This window comes from Gavialis gangeticus, unplaced genomic scaffold, assembly GCF_001723915.1.
Source record: "Gavialis gangeticus isolate Ggan-Ray unplaced genomic scaffold, GavGan_comp1, whole genome shotgun sequence".
Taxonomy (NCBI): domain Eukaryota; kingdom Metazoa; phylum Chordata; order Crocodylia; family Gavialidae; genus Gavialis; species Gavialis gangeticus.
In genome coordinates, this window is record NW_017729024.1 from 44,188,927 (window position 1) to 44,198,294 (window position 9,368).

A 9,368-nucleotide genomic window follows, 5' to 3' on the forward strand; every position below is an offset into this window, starting at 1 on the left:
TCTGAGAGTTAGGGTGAATCTTTATCTTTTAGGAAAGGGGCACAAATTCTGAGCACCACAAGAAAGGAAAATCAGTAGCACAACAAAAGGTGGTAGTGGACTGTATTGTTTTATTATGGCAGACATCTATTATCTCTGTGGCAGAAGAGTACAAGCAGCCTGAACAGCCTGCACTGTCCCGCCACCCTAGGAAGATGTTCTGGGGGCTTGAGACTGCAGTGATTAATTTGTTTCAATTACACATTTTTGCCTGTGAACAAAACAGCTGGTACGCTTTGTGAGTGTTAAGGCTGTTTAGAACACATGCCTAGAAAATGTGTAAAATCCTTGAATGTTTGCACTTTTAAGTAGAAGAAAATAGAAAATTGATAGTAAGTAACTTAATTTTATAATGGTTATTCTATTTTTTTTAAAGTTGTTTTTAAATCAATATAGAAACAAAACTCCAACCCTGGAGTAATAAACAGGAATTTCACGACATTGAAATTATTACACATATACATAGGCGATGTGTGGGGTGGGGGCACATGCCCCCCATAAGACTGGCCATCACTGAAGCTGCTGCCAGCTTCTGTGGACGGTCACCACCCTCTGTGTGGCCACCGCTGGCTGCAGGCAGGCCCCGCTTGCCACCCACCATTCACCACCCCACCCCCTCCGCCGCCACCACAGCCACGTGCAGGTAGTCTCCACTCACCACCGCCACTGCCTGCGGGTGATCACCATGGCCCCCCAGCCTCTGGAGGCACGTGTCATTCATGCATATATATAAAGGAAAACATATACAGCAGTTGGTATAACTTAGCATCTATACTATCAGTATAATCTTTATATATGTGAATATAATGTTCACAAATGTTAGTATTAAAAGAATCTAACTAGAAACTGGCTTACCAGCTGGTGAATAATATATATATTAGTTGGGCTGCTTTTACCTCTTTATAATATAAGAAAATAAGTAATACATTATGTCTAGATTATTTTGGTCTGCTTAACGTACCTGCAATGCTGTTTTGGTCCCTGTGTATTCTTTTATATATCCTTACCCTAAAATTAACTTTACTTACTAACGTCCGTTCTCCCCCAAATTCTACTATTAAATAAAAAGTCTGGTCACCTTGATAAAGCTGATCCACATGCCAACACAATCCAGAGCATGAGCAAAAATGAAGTTGTCTCAAAACTCTAAATGTTCTGCTGTTATTAATTTTTGCATAAGAATATGTTATCTAGTGCCAGAATATCTAATAATTGGCACCTCTGTCCTGGCTTAGGACCAACCTGTGGTACCTCAGCCCCTTCTTACTAAAAGGCTAGCAACCCCTGGATTAGATCATTCAATCCCATTCAGTTTCCACAGTATCATTATATAGACCGGGCAAGAAGGCTAGTACAAGAAGCTGGGGGTAAAGTGAGACTGAAATTAGGATCATGTAGTGTGGTAGACTAAGGCAAGAAGCACAGACTGCATGTGTAGAGACCAATGGTTACTAATTAAAGATTATATAGACAGTGTAGATGCTAGGGGGGTAAAAGTGAGTTTGCACAGACAGCCTAGCCTTCCCTAACTTTTGAGTGCTTGATTCTGCAGCCTATTTTGATGTAAGTTTTTTTTATGTACAATATTATTGGCATCAATAATGTATTTTCCTTGAATCATGATCATTGGTGATAATGTTGAAACGTAAAGTAAGTCTCTTATCTCTAGATGCAGGCTGTGGACATATGACACAGTTACTTGGAAGTAATTTAACTTGGATTTTATTCTGTAGCAAATTTACTCCATGGTAAGAGGCAGAATGCTCTTCCAGGGTAGGGGCTATTACAGCATTTGGCCACCAAGTGGTGATATATCCAATGTGTTTTGAGCAAAGTGTTACCCAACAAATGAAAGTGACTATGGGGGTGAACACCCAACACCTTCCACTTAGTGACTTAACATAGTAAAATTATCATACGGATAATTACTCTAGATTTGAATATCATTACCCTACATTTGAGTGATTTACTCAGTAGTAGGGTTTAGGTCATGTGTTCATTTTTACTATGTGGGAAAGAGCACCTTAGGAGCATGACAATATTTTTCATTGCTAGAATGCGAAATCATCTGCATTACTGATGATCTTAAAATATTGGTCCAGATTGTCCTGGCAAATCTGTGACATTGCTTTCACTTTTGAAAAAGCTCCATAGTGCTTTGTTACTTTTAAACTTGTTTATGGTTTATACGTAATAGGAGATACGCAGCACATTATGTATGTTTATTTTATAGTTATTACCAAAGATACATTTACCTTGGTATTGATGTCTGTTGAAATCATTATCCACTGTAAAATCGCAAGACTCAAGTGCAGAAATGCTGACATTGTTTAAATAGTGATGACTTCCCAGTATTTCTGAGGGAACTTAGTGTGATTGCCTGACCTAAGAGCTTTTTCATGCTTCCCCACCACTTTTCCCATGCTTCCTGATACACCTTGTCTGCTCCACAGCTGGCCAACAACAATCTAAGCAGCGTTTAAGCACTCAAGTGTGCCAACTGCATGAAAAACTAACTAGATCATCCATTCCCAATCAGTTTTGCACTGAAGCGTTAAACAGGGGGATCTGACTCCTTGGTTAAATTTCATCTGCTTCATGCTTTGAATTGCTTTGAAGCTAGAAGGCTTGCAGTGGGAAATAAGCTGTTGACCTTGTAGAAAGCAAGATGATAGAAAAAGAACAAGTACAACAAAGTAATAATAGAAGAGAAAACAGAAAAAACAGATAATTTAAAGTTGGGAGAAAAAAATTCATTAATAAAGTCTAAAGAAGAGTTAAAACGCAGAAGGAAAGGAAGTAAATGTAAATGTAAAATGCACAAGCAACCTGCATTAGAAAGTGCCCACAGATGCACTTGGGACTCAAACTTGGCCCCTTGCAGACATAAAAAAACCCCCAAAAACAACAACAACAAAAAACGTGCTGTACCAGAAAAAGCAGCACATTACTTTAACCCAGCTCTGCAGCATCTGTAAAGATTGGGTGCTTCCGCAGGGCTTTTTGAATCAGCTTTACCTAAAAGCACCAATCAGCTCTTAGATAAAAGCACAAAAGAAGCCCCACTAAAGTGCCCAATCCTTACAGACACGGCAAAGCTAGGTTGAGGTAATTCACTGCCTCTTCTGGGCTTGTGCGGGGCTCAGCACAGGCACAAACCAAATTTAAAATAGAGCACCTTTTTTTTTTAATATCTGCAAGCAGCCAAGTTTGAATGTCCAATTGGCTTGGCCACTTTTGACAAGACAGACTATCCAGATGACTGTTTTGATAGGTTTTGTTTTCTGCAGACAGGTTTTCCATTCTGTCTTCCACGCTGGGAGAGCCAGTGATGATTTTAAAGAGTACATTCTAAGGCTTCAGGAAATTGGTCTTTTGCTATCCTTCATGGTCTGTGATTTCATTACTGCACTACATTAACAAGGGAATATCATATGCCTGTTTATCGTCAAAGGAGTTCCTTTTTTTCCAAGGACACCATTGCCCCCAGATAATAAGTACAGATCTCAGGAAACCATGAAATTCAGGATTGTCCATGAAATCCACAAAATCTACAACAACAAAAAACACTTAATAGAAATTAAATGCTGGCTCCCCAGCAGGAGCCAGCAGTCCGCACTGCTGGGAGAGGAAGGCACCAGCTGGCAGGGTGGCACGATAGTGGCTGTCTCTTCATCCTTCCTTCCCCCACCAGGGCCTCTCCACCAATCAGCACCAAGGAGCAAGACCTCTCCACCAATCAGTGGCAAGGGGCAGGGCCATTAAATGCCTGCCAAATCGGCTCTGCATGCTGCTGGCAGGCCACAAAAAACCCTTTGTCTTGCTGCGATTTAAGTAGGTCCCAAACAGTGTGATAGTTGGAAGCGTTGTCAAATCAGAGCAGCGGAGAGCTGGAAAACTTTGATAGGTGGTAAGAAGGCTTGCCTCAAAGAGACAGGTTAATGCAGAAGGTGGGTCCCTGCAAGATGTTCAAGGACAAAACATAATTAGCTTCTGAAGAGCTCTCTATCACTCCGCAGACTTTTTTCCACAGGAGCCCTACTTGTCTTCACAGGTTAGTTCCATGGCTAAAGTGTAAACTAACTGTCCTATTTGTCTCCAGCCAACATTGTTCAGCCTATCATCATGAGTAATGTGACTACATATAATGTAGAGTCAGGCCTTTTCTGGTAAGTTAAAGCCTTTTTGCTTCATTGCACTGAGCCCTTTTTTCACAAATTCATCAGTTTAGCCCAGTGCCCTTTTAACCTAGAGACATGTGTCCATCATGCCAATTATGATTGTCCTGCTCCTTCATTTGACAGAGAAAGCCACTCGGAATCATCTGTTGTACGATATTTCCAAATGAGAGACCTAACAGCTGATCAGAAAGCATCCATACCTGGTATTGGTTAGGTCCCTTGGGAGAATTAAATGCCAGGACTATCATACGCAACTTCACAACAAGTTCATGATGTCGTGGCTTCTTTAGATACTTCAGAAAGTTCTGATGAAGAATATGTTAGAAATGGAAGTTATTTGCAAGTTCAGTTATAAGCTAATGCAGCGCCAAATGAAAACAGTAATTCTTCTTTAGATGGTAGCATTATTGTTGGTTACATTAAGCCATTAGCTGCGAGAGAGAACACCAGAACTTGTGGAGCTGTCCCCTGTCTCCTCAGAGTCTGTCACTGTGGGAAAAAGTGAGGATGTGAAGAAGTCCCTGGGCAAGGGAATTCCTAATCCAATATACTTTTTTGCCTGCCCTCCCCCACTCCCTGCGTTAGTCAATTTTTATCTGCACCTTGAAATTCTTTCCTCTTGGCATACATGTTTCTGTGGAGACCCAGTTATTTCAATACTAAATTTGAAATTGTGTGGTAAAGTTTTGGTACCAGGCTAGCTTGGACACGTGTTTTGAATTGAGTTGAATTTTATCTACTTTTCAAAATTCTTTCTGATCCTAGGGTAAAAGACATGCTTGATCCAGATTCAGAGATGAAATAGAAAAAGTGATGCTTCAAGACAAAAAAAGCATTCTGCATAGGATAGAGTTGGGTTGTGCGTACACTTTTGGCTGGTTAAAAAAGTTTGCTTATGTTGTAAATTAAATTGCAAAAAGAATTTATGTCCAAAGGCAATACTCAGCTATAGAAACTCCATAGGGTGAATTTAAGAATTTAAGTGACTTCCTTATTTTGTGCAAAGGTTTTAAGTTTCTGCGTATGGAAAATGATTTTTCTGCAATGGCGGAAAAATCATGTTTCTGGCAGACCCACTGCTTTGACAAGATGGTGCAGAAAATTGGTTTTGTGAATACCTTCATGGCTAGTAAAAACAAAGTGCACAGTACAAGAAAATATTCCTAGAAAGCTGGCTAGGTGCTAATTCAGTTACAGTATGACATGTTACAGGGTAAAAGACAGTGGTTACTCACTGCACAAGCACCATAATATGGGGCCATTCTGTTACAGCCAGAAAGCAGAGGGTCACATGCAGCTCAGAGTCAATGTCCTCTGGTTTTGTTGGACCAGAGTGAGAAATGAATCCAGCAAACTGGTCAGTTTTCCTCCTCCGCCTCCCTTTTTTGGAACAGGGCCCAGACACTTTCCTCTGCATCCCTTTAAAGTATCTTGGAGCCAGATATCCATGAGCACTTTTTTCCCATCCTTGTGTCACAATCTAACCCACATGTCAAGGGTTCTGTGGTTGTTAGCCGATTTTAAAAAATCTCAGATTTAGTGCATCTTGCAAGGCTGCTTCAGGAATGAACCCTTTCTAACTCTCTACAATTTAGTTTTATACTTATCTTGTACATTCTAAGACCACACAAATACTAGGTCTGATCCCAGAGATCTGTATGTAATTTAGTAGGGAGTACAACTGAGTTCTTGTAGGGAGAGAATGATCTCTATTATCATTGAGATATTGGTAGCATTAATGTTTTAAACATCAGAAAAAAATGTCAGTGTTATCTTTACAGCTGTTGCAAAAAAATATGAGTTGCTTTGACTGAGGAAAGGATAGGGAACCTTCCGTTGTAACTTAATGCCAACTTTCAAGACAATCCTGCTTGTGGTAAAAATATCAGTATTGAACAAATTTAGGGTAAAAATCACATCAACCTATATAGAGCAGGATTGTTGTTCTGCAGGTGGGAAATGTTTTTAAATGTGGTACCTGCGGAAACTAGATGCTATTTACAAAAATTCTAACACATAGACATGCCATAGTGAGTTGGATCAAATCAAACAGTCTTTTTTACCTTCAGAAATATATTGAAAAGAAATTGTAGGAGGAAAAACATTAACAGAAATGACAAAGAAAAGGAACCTGAATAAATATTTCATTGTCCTGAAATCTTGCAAAATTTGCAGCTAGTGAACCACCCTAGAAATGTCAAGATAAGGTTTGGGTTACTTTGAACTTTCTTTCCCCAGATTCTGGCTGTACATAGGACACTAGGAAAAGAGCTTACAGTGTGAGTCCAAGAAGAAACAGAGTTTAACAGTGGTGAATGAATTCTCCAGCTGATTCGTATTATTAGGAAGTAGCATTCCACATGCATCACTGAAAATGACAGTACTGTGCAAAAAAAAGAATTGCAAGGGGAAAAAAGGGGCTCCACTTCAAAAAAATATCTATGAAAGGGATTGCTGTCCATCCTCATTTGAGAATTGTGACAGGGTGGTCTGCCCCCTTAAGAAGGAGCATCCAGCCCTGTTAAGGATGTTCAACTGTGGGGCATTCTGCTAATGATGGAATGTCTCATTGGGAGCTTTAAAACCCAGAGGAGAGGGCAGAGAGTAAGGCAAGCTGTGAGGGAGCAGTATGCAAGGAGGAAAAGCCAGCTGTTGTGCTGGGGAAAAGCCTGAGTGGGAAGTGGCTCTTCTCCTAATGTCTGGACAGGATGGACAATTTTGGTTGGTTCTGTTTGTCTTAAGAGACTGAAATTTGTTTCTTGGGAATTGAACTTCCTGAAGAACTAATAACAGAGGTAACTGGCCTACAAAGGGCAGCAGTATAAAAGACCCGCTTATAAGGATATAGGACTTCTAGCTGATTTGAAATACTTTTTGTGCAATTACTTGGCATGCTGTCTTTCCAAGTAGTGTATGAAATGGAGCCCTTCTTAAAGGCCTATTCTGACTGCGGGGTCTAACAGAATTGATGGAACTTTACTATGTAGCAAGAGAGGATGATATCCTTGCCCCAACTGTCAGTGGCAAAAAAAGTATTTATTTACAGTTCATTCCCCAAATTTAATGTTAAACATGACAAGCTATATTCATTGCTGGTATTTCAAGAAAACTATACGCTTGCTTAAAGTTACACTTGTGAGAGATTAGGTTTAAATATTCCGTCCTTTAAAGAAGCATGATCTAAATGGGAAATTCTTATTGGACTCATCTACACGTGCAATTAAATTGAAGTAATAAACTCTAGCATTTATCACTCTCCGATTTATTGCTTTCTGAGCACCATGTTTACACGTGTGCCTGGGACCACAGCATGTTGAGCTGGGTCACAGTAGCCCCAGCCAACAGGGGCTCAGAGGTCTGGCTGGGGCTCCTGTGACCCGGCTCAACATGCTGTGGTCCCAGGCACACGTGTAAACATGGTGCTCAGAAAGCAATAAACTCAAGAGTGATAAGCGCCAGAGCTTATTGCTTTGCCCAGTAAGAATTTCCCATTTAGATCATGGTTCTGCCTGGCTCAATGTGCTGCAGAGTGGCTGGCTAGGGCATGAGTGCTTCAGTGTGGGGCTAGCCAGCAGGCAGCCCCTGCCATTAAGTACCCTATTGCCCCAGCCAGCCACATCAGTGTCTAGGTGTGGGGTGCTGTGCAGTAAAAAAATTGAAAGTACAAGTACTATCCTGCTGTGGGGTTAATTAGCCTAATAGCACTGCACATGTAGATGCAAGATGTTTCCTGTGGAGTTAATTAATCTACTCTGCAAAAATGTCTTGTATAGACATGCCTACTGATAGGGAGAATGTGTCATGAACTCACTCAGCTATGTTAGTGGGGTCCTGTGGCATACACATATCATGCCTGGAAATGGCCCTCTATTAGTTTACATTGCTACTTTATTTTGTTGTAGAAGTTTTCTCATTCGAGGGGTGTGGGAGGAAGGGCAGTAACAGGAATGTAGTCATGCCTCCTTCAACCACAAGTTGCATATATAGTGAGCTCTCTGAGTGCACCATCTGGTCAGCATGGGCTCTGCTGAGCCCAAGGAGTGAATGTCATCCCTATGATTTTTATATAAACTCTACCCAGAAACCTAGATCTGAATTGTTATACCATCTCAGTTCTGGCTTTCATTTTAGCAGCCTTTTTCATGTGATAGGACTTTTTCTCCCTCTAGACTCTACACATTTACTTCTACTGGGCAATCTGCTGCCAGGATTTTTCAAGATCTTGTATGCCATACTTTCCATTCCATAAACTATTTTTTCTGATGGTTATCCAAGTTAACATAAAGAAATGCAGGATGATAATGCTGTCTAGAACAGGTGTTGCATCTACCTTTTCTTCTGATCTGAGAAGGATTGAAGTCCCCCTAAAACCAAAACATCTCCAGTTATTCATTCCAGCCTTGTGTGTATCCCTTGTCCTGACTTTAGCAGGTGATTGGTCAGGCAGTGAGAGAGAGAAATTATTGAAGGTACCAGATTTACTTGATTCTGAGACAAGGTTATTTCCCCCATTTAGCATGGTAGGGGTAAAACTTCTCATCTTAAAATCAAGTAGGAAGTGGGTGGGGACAGGTAGCTGTTGTGGCTTAGGCCCCAACCATAGCTGCAGCTGCTAACTGTCCCTCCCCTTCTGCCATCTCCCGTCCCTCTCCCACAACATGCAGCCTCTGCTCCCGTGGCTGCCCCTCTCCCTTTCTCTACTCTTGCTGTGTGCCAGCTGTCTCCATCTGGGGCACATGCTACAACCTGGGGTACTGCCTGGGTTGGGGATGTGGTCAATGCCTCTGGCTAGAACAGGTACAGAGCATGCTGGCATGGAAGAAGTATAAGTGGGGGAGTAGGGGAAGATGGGCAAGGGGAGAAGCAGAGGTGGGGGCAAGTGGGGAGCAGAGGCTGGAGGGGGGCAGGACCAGAGGGGGAAGTGGGGAAGTTGATGCTGTGGTGTGGGCAGGCAGAGGGAACAATGGCAGGGGGCAAGCACAAGCAGAGGGCAGACTACTCTGCCTTCCCATATGACCTCCCCCTCCCTGCTTTGCATTGCTTGCCTCCTGAAGTGATGGGGCGATGAATTGAAGATGACCCTTCAGTAACTAGATTCTATACACAGAAAATTATAACAAATGTATACATTTTCCATGTATAGAATCT

At 41.5% G+C, this 9,368-nt stretch overlaps 1 long non-coding RNA gene across 1 annotated transcript in view; it reads left to right on the top strand.

Moving 5' to 3' along the window:
* Window positions 1–2,203: 2,203 nt before the first annotated feature.
* Window positions 2,204–9,368, top strand: part of LOC109298199 — a 14,634-nt gene continuing 7,469 nt past the window's right edge. Inside the window, exons 1-2 of the long non-coding RNA XR_002097525.1 lie at window positions 2,204–2,214; window positions 7,770–7,776. This is a non-coding gene — a long non-coding RNA (uncharacterized LOC109298199). The remainder of the gene's footprint in view (window positions 2,215–7,769; window positions 7,777–9,368) is intronic.